Source organism: Cyprinodon tularosa, unplaced genomic scaffold, assembly GCF_016077235.1.
Source record: "Cyprinodon tularosa strain WSP-4 unplaced genomic scaffold, ASM1607723v1 ctg118, whole genome shotgun sequence".
Taxonomy (NCBI): Eukaryota; Metazoa; Chordata; class Actinopteri; order Cyprinodontiformes; family Cyprinodontidae; genus Cyprinodon; species Cyprinodon tularosa.
Window position 1 is genome coordinate 15,528 of NW_024037981.1, and position 13,652 is coordinate 29,179.

Below are 13,652 nucleotides of genomic sequence, written 5' to 3' on the forward strand. Positions count from 1 at the left end.
TTGGCCTTTATTAGTGGAAAGACTTCATCAGGGGTTCTTGATTTGTACTCATTTGTGACTTAGATCTGTAAAAATAGTGATTTATCCTCATCTGTCCGTCCGTCTGTCTGTCCAATTATTCACTACATCCATTGTGAATCATTTATATTTAAAACAAAATAAAGACCCATCCAGGTCACGGTGGATCTGGAGCCTACAGTATGTCCAGCAGCCTATGGGTGAAAAGTGGGGTATACCCTGGAAAGGTCGCCAGTCTATCACATATTTATATGCATATTTCTACAATGCTGTTGTTTGTTAACTTGTATTCATGCCTTTCAACAAACCTTGCATGTGAACAGATAAAACAGTTAATGTCACATGTGTGCAAGAGCTTACAGCAAGGAACAAATACAAATCTTACAGTTATTCAAGCTTATCTATATCAACAAATTCAGACACCTATGCATACGCTTCTTTAGACAGTTATCTTAACCCATACAAATGTCACTTAAACAAAGGCAGATCTGTAAGAAGGCTGACCACTTGAAGCTTTTTGTTATCTTAGTATAATTTCCTTCCTTCCATGTTGGAAGGGAAGAGGCCGGTGCTGATGACTGTTACTCAAAACCACCTGAGTCCTCATAAAATGCCGACATAGGCAGAGCGATAAAACAGCCTGCCCCAGGAGGTAATCAATACTGCTTAATGGATTTTTACAGTGCTGACTAAATACATTGTTCAATAGAAGTTCTTTAAGGTTTAACAAGACAATTAACTTCATCAATAGGAACATATTTTGTGGAAGGAATTTCTTTAAGCAAAAATAAGAACACCAAAAGTATGGGTGTTGAGTGGGCGACTCCTGGCTTCCACCGTGTCCCAGATTATGTCTGATTTGGCAGTAACACCCTCCTTGCCTGTGCCTGTAATACCACTGCCTGCGACAGAGGCCTTCTGCCTGCACACGGTCTCCAGGAGCTTCTGGGTCCAAGGCACGCTCATGCACCTGGACGACGAATAGACAGTTTTACGCTGCACACCAGGCAACTGAAAGAGCAATCCCTCCAGAGGATGTGGAGCCAGGCTACAAAGCTATTTCTATTCATGCCCTATTTCATCCTCCATACTTTTGTATAATATAATACATTTTTGTTATCCAATCCCTAAAATGTTTACAATTGTAGCTTTAAGGGCCATTGAGCACAAAGCTGAAGTTGACTCCGAATTGTTGCTTCCAATTAGAATATATATTTCAGAATAATTCATTAATTTTGCATTTTCCACTTTATTTTTTTCATTAAATTGGATTTTATTTTTAGCACTTTTGCATTCCATATAACTAAAGGGTTACAATGGTAAAATTATTTCATTATATAATTTAAGCATTTATTTCATAGATTTTAACTGAATTACATTACACTACAGTAGTTCTGTGGGTTACCAAAGACCAAAGACATATTTGAGTAGCAATGTAAAACATTGAAATATTACTGAGGTTATTTAGATTTGTTCTTTTTTTAGAAAAAAGACAATGCAATTATTATAACTGTTTTACTTATATCGTTAGAGTGTCTAATCATTAACTTGTAGCCTATTATACTTCTTACTTCATAATGCAATATTAACACTATAGTTATCTATACATTTTTTAGTCAGTAATAGCTTTTTATTTTCTATTTTTTTAGCACCAATAATTGATTATTTTATTGCTTTTACAGTCTTCCTACAATCCTTCAGAGGAAAACTTAAACAAATGTCAAAAAGAAATTGATTCAATACTCAGAAGACTTCAGCTCCAGGACCAACATCAACAGATGCTGTCATCAGAGGATTTTATTAAAGTAGGCAGAGCTATAAAACAGACTAGCGAGATTTCTGAGAAAGATCTAGTTTGCATGTTTTTTCAGAGGTTGTTGATGTTAGATTACAGAGCTAGACACATACACGTACAGCAAAAAAAACTCAAATGGGAAAACCTCGAAGTTTGTCTCAAAGTCTGGAAGTACTGTCACAGATGAAAATGATTTATCTGCTCTTTTCACAACAAGTGTAGACTTCAACCAGTCAATGGAAAGTCATGTACATCCAATGGATGTTCAAATAGCAGCATTTCGCTGCTCAGATGGCTTCCTTAAACAGAAAATGTTAACCAAGCTGTCCCAATGTCAGTATGCCTTGCCATTGCTTATCCCTGATCCTGTCACAACAAATATTGAGTTTCCACTGTGGACATTCAGACAAATAACAAAAACATGGAAAATAGCTTCAACAAAAGACAATAAATCCACTGTCACAATGAAGAGCATGCCAATCTACAAAGCTCAGACTCCCATGGTTTCATTTTCCGACTTGGCTCCATGTCTTTATCCAAATCTCAGCTCATGAATGCCTTGATCAACGACCGCCACCACACATTCTTCCATAGAAACTGTCCAGGCAGCACCAAATCTTGTCATTTGATGGACGGTGTGGCAGAGATTGCCTGGTACTGCCCTGCTGGAAAACCCAATGATTTCTTTACAGACTGCACTGCCTTCTGTAATCTTCATGGGGATTCACTAAAAAATGTAAAACAGCGTGAAATATTGACTGAAAATTCCTGAGTCATTGTTGTTTTGGTAGGAACTTTAAAAGAAGGCCAAGAAAGTAGTGAAATCATTTCAATGCTTTACAAAAAAGAATCTCACAACCTAAAGGGACACATTGAAAAGGAAAAGGGTCAGAATATCCAGCAGCTAATGGAGCTGCGACGGAAGCAGTGTGACCTTTCCTCAGTGAACTGATGAAGTTATTCACTGAGAGCCTTGTGCAGTTGCCACCAAAAGACAGAGAATATTTCTTGACATGGAGTCAGATCCTGATTGATACCCTCTCTACAGATGATCTTTCTTCAATTCTCCAAGATTAGGATAAAACATGGTCAGAAGTCTTGGAACTGGAAAAAAAAACATGACAAATCGGCTCACTTCAGTGTCAAACAAGCACAGCTTAATCAGTTATCAAAAAAGCTCCAATCAGCAACTTTTGGTTTGGAGCACATCTTCAGAGAAATGGGGCAGATCTATGAAGCCCATAAATCTATCAAAAAATCATCACTTGGCCAATGGACTGAATGGACAAAATAGCCTGAGCTGGCTGCAGATCTGATGATAAAAGGACACCCAATGGAGCTGATGGATGGTGATGCAGGTCACGTGCCTTTAATATGGGTCTCCAGTCTTATACAGGAAGTCATCAAGAAACTGGGTGACCAGCGAGTCTTTGTGCTGTCAGTTCTAGGCATACAAAGCAGCGGAAAGTCAACAATGCTGAATGCCATGTTTGGATTGCAGTTTTGCAGTGAGTGCTGGGAGGTGCACCAAGGGTGCTTACATGCAGCTGGTTAAACTGTCAGATGAAATCCAGAAAGACTACAAGTTTGACTATATTCTAGTTGTTGACACTGAAGGTCTGCGTGCTCTTGAGTTAGCAGGTGATGCCACCATTCATCATGACAATGAACTTGCAACATTTGTTGTTGGTCTGGGAAACATGACGCTGATCAACATCTTTGGTGAGAATCCAGCTGAGATGCAAGATGTCCTGCAGATTGTTGTGCAAGCTTTCATGAGGATGAAGAAAGTCAAGCTTTCTCCAAGTTGTGTGTTTGTTCACCAGAATGTCACAGATATTGCAGCAGCAGAGAAAAACATGGATGGAAAAAGAAACCTGCAGGAAACACTAGACAAGATGGCTCAGCTAGCTGCCAAAGAGGAGGGGTGTGATGTTGAGTGCTTCAGTGATGTCATCGCATTTGAAAAAGTTTGAAATACTTTGCTCAGCTGTTGGAGGGAAGTCCACCAATGGCTCCTCCAAATCCAGGGTATAGTGAGAGTGTCCAAGAACTGAAGACCATCATCCTCTCTAAGGCTAAACTGTCTAATGGGATCCTTTTGTCACATTTAAATACCAAGATTCAGGACTTGTGGAATGCCTTGATGAATGAAAATGTTGTTTTTAGTTTCAAAAACACACAAGAAATTGCAGTTTACAGAAAACGTTTGGTTATCTAACATAACCCCAGTTCTTAGAATAATATGAGCGAGGTGTCTCGCTATGGGATGCAGCCTCCTGCAGCCCTGATAGAAGCATCTATCTCAATCTGCCAATCCTGATTGGCCGGTGGAAGTGCCCGTCATACGCCACGCCCCGTAGCTCCGACTACTAAAGCGTGTGCGGATCACGGCACTCCAGTTCAACAAGCAAACCTCTTCTCGCCGCCCTGCAAGAAGGGTCGTCTGGCGAGACACCTCGCTCATATTATTCTAAGAACTGGGGTTATGTTAGATAACCAAACGTTCTTTTTCATAATATTCACTCGGTGTCTCGCTATGGGATATGGTAGCTCCCGTATTGCCAGACAGCTTATCGAACAAGAACCGGCCGATGGGGAAGGTCCACAAGGTCAGTTATGACTCTAGGACCGCACTGGCCACGCACGGTCCAGACACGTCAAGCATGTTGAACCGGACAAAAGTCAGAGGCGAAGACCAATTCGCCGCTGAACAAATGTCCTGAACGGACACTCACCGAAATAAAGCCCAGGACGCAGCCATCCCGCAGGTAGAGTGTGCACGCAGACCCGCCGGGGGCTGCAGACCCCTGCTTCCATACGCCAAAGCTATAGCCTCCACCACCCAGTGGGCGAGGCGTTGCTTTGTGATCGGCTGTCCCTTACGGGGCTCCGCCCAGGAGACAAAGAGCTGATCACTCCTCCTGAAGCTCTGCGTCCTGTCCATATAAGAGCGCACGGCTCGAACAGGGCACAGCGTGTGCGCTCGCTGTTCACCTGGGGAGGCGGCGAACGCCGCTAGGTCGAACCAACCACTTTAGGAACAAAGGCCGGGTTGGGCTTCAGAACCATACGCGTGTATTCCGGGTCGAACCGGGTACATGCGGGGTTCACAGAGAGCGCATGAATGTCGCTGACTCGTTTCGCAGAGGCCAGGGCCAGTAACAGCACTGTCTTGAGAGACAGATGTTTAAGACTGGACCCCAACAACGGTTCAAATGGGGGTCCCTTAAGCCCCTCCAGAAATCCCACGGAGGCAGCAAAGGTCTGGAGACGGGGAGGAGCCTGCGGGCGCCCTTCATAAACCGACAAACCAAAGGGTGTTGGCTCGCCGTTTTGTCTCCAAATCCTATATGGCATGCTGCTATAGCTGCCAGATAAACCTTAACCGTGGAAAAAGCTTTTCCTTTATCAATCAGTTCCTGTAAAAATGACAGAATCGCTGGTACAGAACACTGAAAAGGAACGTAGTCCCGTTCAAGACACCACCGCTCAAACAGTCTCCACTTGGAGCCATATAGGCTCCTAGTAGAGGGGATAGTAGTAATTACACTCTGAGGGAGTCCCGTAGTGGTTAAATTAAGCCACTCACGGGCCAGGCCCACAGCTGCAGTCGCTCCGGGTGTGGGTGGAACACTGTCCCCACACCCTGCGAGAGCAGGTCCCTGCGCAGCGGCAGCTCCCAAGGCTGGGCGCACAGCATCTGGAATATCTCCACCAGTGTTGCGCTGGCCAGTGCGGAGCTATTAGGATCAGTTTGTGATTGAATGCCCTCACTCTGGCGAGAGTGGGGGGTATCAGGGCCAGCGGTGGAAACGCGTATAGCAGCTCGTGCGGCCAGGCATGCGCTAGTGCGTCTACGCCCAGAGGGGCATTCAGAGTGCTCAGAGAGAAGAACAGCTCGCATCGAGTGTTTTCCCTGGACGCGAACAGATCTTTCTGAGCGCGCCCGTAGTGCGCCCATATCTGCTCCACGACCTGTGGGTGCAGCGTCCATTCCCCGTACACTGGCGCGCCTCTGGACAGCAGGTCCACACCCGTGTTCAAGTCTCCAGGGACGTGCGTCGCTCTCAGGGAGAAAAAGTGGGCACTGCTCCAGAGAATCAGGTCGCGCGCCAGATTGTGCAACATGCGGGAGCGCAGGCCCCCTTGGCGGTTGATATACGCCACTGTTGTCGTGTTGTCCGTCCTCACCAGGACATGGTGACCCGAGAGGAATGGGAGGAAGTGTCTCAGAGAAAGAAACACCGCCGAAAGTTCGAGAAAGTTTATGTGAAGGCGCTGGAGGGCCTGGCTCCAGCGACCCCTCACAGACCTGCCCTCGTGAATGCCGCCCCAGCCTGATAGGCTGGCATCCGTGGTTACCACTTTCCTGGACGAGACGGTGCCCATAGGCACCCCTTGGATCAGGAAGGACGGGGCTCGCCAACAGCGCAGAGCTGTTATACAGTCCGCTGTGACCGTTATCCGCCGTGCGCCATGACGCACGGGGTCCATTCAGAGCGAAGCGCTAACCCAGCGCTGAAAGTCCCGCATGTGAAGGCGGCCGAGGCGAATCACGAGGATGGCTGAGGCCATCAGACCCAGCAACCGAAGGCACAGTCTGAACTGGACAGACCTGTGCAGACGGAATTGTGCAAGGCACGCTCTGAAAGTCGTCACTCTTTCCTCTGACAGGCGGGCTGTGAACGGAACAGAGCGCAGGGATAATCCCAGAAAGCATATCTCCTGCGTTGGAGATAGGTGGCTTTTCTCCATATTTATCACAAAACCCAAATCCATCAGGTGTGTTGTGACAATGTGTGTGTGAACCCTGGCTTCCTGTTCTGACTGCGCTAACAGGAGCCAGTCGTCTAAATACATGGCCAGACGTATCCCCCGGCGTCTGAGCGGGCTACCGCGGCCTCTGTGCACCGTATGAAAACCCTCGGGCTGAGAGACAGACCGAATGGTAGAACACGGTATTCGTAACACACCCCTTGAAAGGCAAATCGGAGATATTGTCTGTGAGGGGGATAAATGGGAATGTGGAAATACGCGTCTTTCAGATCCACGGACGAAAACCAGTCGTTCGGTCTTACTAGACGCAACAGTGCTGCATGTGTCAGCATCCTGAACTTGTATTTCCGCAGGAATTTGTTCAGGGCTCTTAAGTCCAGAATAGGGCGGATTCCTCTCCCCCCCCCCCCCCCGTTTGGGGACGAGGAAGTATCTGGAATAAAACCCTGAAAGACTCTGTTCGGGAGATACGACAGAAACTGCTCGTTTGTCTATCAGAGAGAGAATTTCCTCCCGTAAAACTCGAGCTGATTCTCCCTGTGCATGTGAGTGTATTACACCGGAGAAGCGGGGAGGGACAGTGGCGAATTGAAGCCTGTATCCCCGGGAAATTGTGTGCAACACCCACGGTGGAGCTGCTGCTGCTCTCCAGCTTTCCCATCTGAGAGAAAGCGGGGGAACATATTGCGGCTCCTGCCCCGCGCCCCCCTGTGGTGGAACCGAGAAATGATTCTCGGGCACCACCGGAGGCACGGTGGGGCGCTCTGCTCTGCTCCGCGGGGACGGCGGTGCCCGTCCCGGGAGCAGAGCTGCAGGGGGCTGAGCGGCCACCGTGCTTATGGAGAGAGCATTGTCTGTTTTGGCTTTTTTTATTATCTGCACCCTCGGCTCGTGGCCTGGCTGTGACAGATTTAGTATTTTTATTTTGACACCATTTTTTCTTTGAACAAGGGTGTGTGACTGTGCTTGTGGACATTCCGCTCGGGGCGCAACCGCGCAGACCTCCGGGGCGATGTTCTTCTCCTCGCGGACCGGCTCTGGGATGGGCAACGGTGGCGTGGGGTGCGCACAAACAAGCCAAAACGGTGGGCCTGCGCAACGGGGAGCGGCAGGCTGCACCAACTGAGGAACTGGCGGCTGTCAGGCCGCCCTCTTTTTCTTCCTCCCCTGTGGGACCGAGCTCGCGGCGGCTGTGGGCGGCGGCGGCGTAGCGGTCGTGGAGGCAGGTTTCCCCTGCCAGCCGGCTCCGCGCTCCTTCCTCATCGGAGGGGGCGGACCTGGCGGTGGTGGCCGTCTTGGTATCTTAAAACGCGGTGGCTGGGAGGCTGCTTGCGCAAAGGTTTTGATATTTTGGCGGAAGGGCACGGCGGTTTAGGCTTCTCAGGATGTGCTGGGGCCATGAAGGTGTCATCCTCTTCCTCGTCCTCTGATATGAGGAACGAGGTGTCGTCATCCTCCTCCATGGGGCTGACTTCCAGCACGTCTTCCTCGGGAAACGGGGGGGCATGGAGCTGCTCGCACTGGGCACCCCAGTCGTAGTCAGTCTCCGGAGCTTCCCCAGCTGTGTCCACGTCCTCCTCCGTGGCTGCACCTTGTGCGGCGGTGGGGAGGAATGGATCACAGTCCGAGACGCTAACCTGGCGGGCTAGCCTGCGTCTGAGGCTCTTAACCGTGAACACTTTGCAGTGTCCACAGGAGCCGGGAATCTCTAGGGCCAACCTGGTGTGGTCGACTCCCAGACAGGTACTGCACACCGGGTGGGTGTCCTTCCCTGAAATTTTATTCCCGCAGCCACAAAAACGGTAGTCTCCCCTGGCGTGGGGGTTTTGGACGGTCGCCATTTTCCGACGAGCTGGAGTGCTGGTAGGGAAAGGAACCGTAGCTAGCTGGCATGCTAGCGTGGCGGGGTCGAGGAAGTAGCTGGAGTGCTAAATGCTCGTCCGACTCGAGCGTCCGTGGAGGGGAGCCGAGAGGGATTCCGCCGTGAAGAGAGACAAAAGGATACCGGTCCGGTCTGGAGTGAGCGGACAGGGCAGAAGCCAGAGCACAGTGCTAGCGTCCGGCGACGGAAACTAGCAAGGTCCGTCTGTGGGCAGTTAAGCTAGCAGAAGGCTCCGACGTGAGATAAGCTCTCAGGTGAGAAGAGGTTTTGAATTGGAGTGCCGTGATCCGCACACGCTTTAGTAGTCGGAGCTACGGGGCGTGGCGTATGACGGGCACTTCCACCGGCCAATCAGGATTGGCAGATTGAGATAGATGCTTCTATCAGGGCTGCAGGAGGCTGCATCCCATAGCGAGACACCGAGTGAATATTATGAAAAAGAACTGGAGGTCCAGTATGGGAACTGGACTTGGACCCTGAGGAGTGAAATCCTGAATATTGAAAACCAACTTTATCCCAAGATTGAAAAGGGGCAGCTGGACAAAGTTGAGCTCAGTTACCTTTACAAAGAAATTAGCAAAACGTACAAAGCAGTAACAGACAATTTAGGAGCTTACTTTGATAATGACAAAGACAAAGAAATGATGGTTCAGTGGCGGGGACGATTTGAGAACAAAATCAGAGAGTTCCATGAGGAACTTGTGAGAGGCATGAAAAGAAAACTGGATGAAATCATGCAGCAGAATAATGCTCGAAAAAACCTTGAAAAGAAGAAAATTGTGTTTGAAAACAAACTATTCCAGAAGAGTAAAGAGCTTGCTACCAGATTAAAAAGCCTCAGCAGAAGATGAAAAGGAATTAAAAGAGCAGTTTAACACTGTCTGGATTCAATGGGTTGAGGAATTAATCTCAGATGCAAAACCAGTTGAGGACATACATTTGGAAAATGATGAGTTAGATGTTCTTCTAGATCTAGGGCTTGAATCGAGGCTCATTGATGAGTCAAAAAATAGAAAGACATACAAAAATCTGTCAGAAACTGGAAATTACTCTTGTTATATGACAAAGAAATCTTTTTGGTCTAACTTGAGTCAAGAAGCTCAGGAAAGCAAGACAGAACCAGTGGCCAAAAATTATATCTCTTCCACTTACCAGAAAGTAAAAGGACCCTCGCCTTTATCCGGGAAGGAATCAATGACTCGTCTTCAGTATAAACAACAGGAAACAATCAGATTATTAATCAAAGAAGTTGAAAACTATTGTCTGGGGATCATTATGACAAAACCTGTTTCAACAAGAGGATACAAACAGACATACTTGCAGGAACTTGCCAAAACTGTTAAAGACAGAGTGACAGAGTTTGAATCAGGGAGAACATATACATTTAAGAAAGAGTTTATAGTTGACCTTTCACTGTATGTGTTTGACAGGGCAGCAAGTTGGCTCTTAGACTCCCATAAGATATTCAAGGAGAACAATGATATAGTTACTTATTTGGAAAGCAAAAAAAGAGAATATTACAACATCTTTAGAGCCTTTTTGTTGTTGTGTTTGGAGAAATTATGTGTGAAAATCTACAGTAAAAGTATCTGCTATTGAAGCAGTTTGTAACAAGACTGGGATTGATATTGCTGGAGAGATGAGGTGCAATTTCCCAGCATTCAGTGAGAATAGACTGAACTTAGAGAAACATGTGCTGGCATCTCTGGCAGAGAAAGAAGACTTTAACAGATTAATCTCCTACATCAACAATCCAAGAAGGCAAGTAGAAGCCTTTATTAAAGAAAAAGTTGATAAATACATGTTCACAACACAGCAAGGTAAAGCCCAGTCTATTCTCAGGAAAAATGTAGAAAACTTCAACAAGCTCATCAGTCGGGCTTTGTTTAAGGCAACAGAGAAACTGGAAAAGGAAGAGGGAGAAATAAAAGACTGGTTAGAGGAGTTCTCTACTGTATTAGGTCCAGACTTGACAATGGAACCCATTAATTGTCAAAACTTCAGTGACATAATGGATTTTGACTTTCTGAAAGAAGATATAGAGAAAGGCCTCGAAAACATCACAGTGCCTCTGAATAAAGTGTATGAATGCAGGCAGAAGCCTGAACAAATCCTCATTGATCAGCTGTGTAACTGCTGCTGGGTAACGTGTCCTTTCTGTGCTGCTGTTTGCACCAACACTCTGAAGGATCACAGTCCTGAGAAACACAGTGTTCCTTTTCATCGACCTTCTGGAGTTAAAGGTTGGCATGTTAGAGGAAAAGTCGATCTGTTTGTTGATTTCTGCACCACATTAGTTGCAAGTGACAAAAGATTTTACCCTGAACTTGACTCAGAGCAGACTGTACCTTACAGGTGCTGTTCATAAAATTAGAATATCATGAAAAAGTAGATTGATTTCAGTAATTCCATTTAAAAAGTGAAACTTGTATATTATATTCATACATTACATACAAACTCATATATTTCAGATGTTTATTTTGTTTAATTTTGATGATTACAAATGACAACAAATGAAAATCTCAAATTCATCATATCAGAAAATTAGAATATTACTGAAGACCAATAAAAACAAAGGATTTATAGAAATGTTGGCCAACTGAAAAGTATGAACATGAAAAGTATGAGCATGTACAGCACTCAGTATTTAGTTGGGCCTCCTTTGGCCTGTATTACTGCAGCAATGCGGCGTGGCATGGAGTCGATCAGTCTGTGGCACTGCTCAGGTGTTATGATAGCCCAGGTTGCTCTAATAGTGGCTTTTAGCTCTTCTGAATTGTTGGGTCTGGTGTATTGCATCTTCTTCTTCACAATACCCCATAGATTTTCTATGGGGTTAAGGTCAGGAGAGTTTGCTGGCCAATTAAGAACAGGGATACCATGGTCCTTCAACCAGGTACTGGTAGCTTTGGCACTGTGTGCAGGTGCCAAGTCCTGTTGGAAAATGAAATCTGCATCTCCAAAAAGTTGGTCAGCTGCAGGAAGCATGAAGTGCTCTAAAACTTCCTGGTATGTGGCTGCGTTGACCCTGGACCTCAGAAAACACAATGGACCAACACCAGCAGATGACATGGCACCCCAAACCATCACTGACTGTGGAAACTTTACACTGGACTTCAAGCAACGTGGATGAAGTGCCTCTCTTCTTTTCCTCCAGACTCTGGGACCTTGATTTCCAAAGGAAATGCAAAATTTACTTTCATCAGAGAACATGACTTTGGACCACTCACCAGCAGTCCAGTCCTGTTTCTCTTTAGCCCAGGCAAGACGCTTCTGATGCTGTCTGTGGTTCAAGAGTGGCTTGACACAAGGAATGCGACAGCAGAAACCCATGTCTTTCATACGTCTGTGTGTGGTGGTTCTTGAAGCACTCACTCCAGCTGCAGTCCACTCTTTGTGAATCTCCCCCACATTTTTGAATGGGTTTTGTTTCACAATCCTCTCCAGGGTGCGGTTATCTCTCTTGCTTGTACACTTTTTTCGACCACATCTTTTCCTTCCCTTCGCCTCTCTATTAATGTGCTTGGACACTGAGCTCTGTGAACAGCCAGCCTCTTTAGCGATGACCTTTTGTGTCTTGCCCTCCTTGTGCAAGGTGTCGATGGTCGTCTTTTGGACAACTGTCAAGTCAGCAGTCTTCCCCATGATTGTGTAGCCTATAGAACTAGACTGAAAGACCATTTAAAGGCTTTTGCAGGTGGTTTGAGTTAATTAGCTGATTAGAGTGTGGCACCAGGGGCCATCAATTTTGAACCTTTTCACAATATTCTAATTTTCTGATATGATGAATTTGAGATTTTCATTTGTTGTCATTTGTAATCATCAAAATTAAACAAAATAAACATCTGAAATATATGAGTTTGTATGTAATGTATGAATATAATATACAAGTTTCACTTTTTAAATGGAATTACTGAAATCAATCTACTTTTTCATGATATTCTAATTTTATGACCAGCACCTGTATAAACAGTACCCAACTGCTGGAGAAAAATATTCTTCATGGAGCATCACAGCTGATGCTTCTAAGCTGGCTTACTGGAAATGGTTTGTCTGCCACTTCCAAGAGGAACTGGAAAACCACTATAAATTGAAATTCCAGGGTTGGGGTAAAATTCCTCAGGAATGGAAACATCTCAGTAAAGAGGAAGCCATTGAAAGCTTAAGTGAAATATGTAGTTTGTAAAAAAAATAAAAAAAATAAAAAATAAAAAAATGCAACTGTTTATAAGTAAATGTCATCCCTAAAGTTGGATGCTTCCTAACAGTAGAAAAAAATTTGTTGAAGAATGTGCAGACATAGTGGCTCAGCATTAGATTGTTAGTTTTTTTTTATGTCTGTTTTGATTGAGTTATATTTGAATTACGGATTATTAAAGTTACTTCAATACAAACATCTGTATATCTAACTTCATATTGTAGCTTATTTGTTTTTGTTTTTTGTTGTTGTTCCCTTATTTTAGGTATCTTTCATTAAACCAATGATGGAATTAAAGAAGTCAGCTTTAAAATGTAAAGCATTAGAACTGACATTATATGAGTATGTATGTGTTGCTTTTTTTTGTCTAGATTGAATCAATTCATCATGGCATATTTTTGTGTTTGTGTTAATGTACCGGGATTGGATAAAGGCAATTAAGGGAGTTCAGTAAAAAAATAAAAAAATATTTCTAAAATAGTTGTATAACAAATATCCTCATATAAATTTTTAGCAAATTGTCATTATTTGATAAGCAAATTATTCTTTGCAGCGCTTTCTTCTTTGTTTTCCATTTTATGTTCAAAAATTAGTTGAGTTAAACTGAGTCCACCTTTACCTATTTTTTTCTTTGTTGGCCATATTATGGCATGTGATATCTTTGTTTTACCCAAAATGATTTTTGAATATTAATATGATTTGAAAATGTAATCTTTGTCTTAAATAAAATGCAGCAATAACCTCTTACATCCTGATATACTGTATTTTTGGAATGGACAAAAAGTGTGAACATGTGGGCAAAGGAAGCTTGGAGAATTCTTGAAACTCATTCTAGTTTATTTGTTGTAAAACTGGCAGAAAGCTGCTTCCATTCTCTAGCAGATGACCAGATGAGAAGCAGGACGCAGCAAAATCACCTGCCAATTTACCAACATGAGTCATTTGATTTATGTTGTGGAGAAATAGTTATCCATCTGTAT

At 44.8% G+C, this 13,652-nt stretch overlaps 3 pseudogenes; 2 read left to right on the top strand and 1 right to left on the bottom strand.

The window, feature by feature from the left end:
- Positions 1-1,704: 1,704 nt before the first annotated feature.
- On the top strand, positions 1,705-4,034 carry LOC119799299 (annotated as a pseudogene).
- A 513-nt stretch (positions 4,035-4,547) lies between these two features.
- On the bottom strand, positions 4,548-8,433 carry LOC119771657 (annotated as a pseudogene).
- Positions 8,434-8,524: 91 nt separating this feature from the next.
- LOC119771665 lies at positions 8,525-12,666 on the top strand (annotated as a pseudogene).
- The last annotated feature ends 986 nt before the right edge of the window (positions 12,667-13,652 follow it).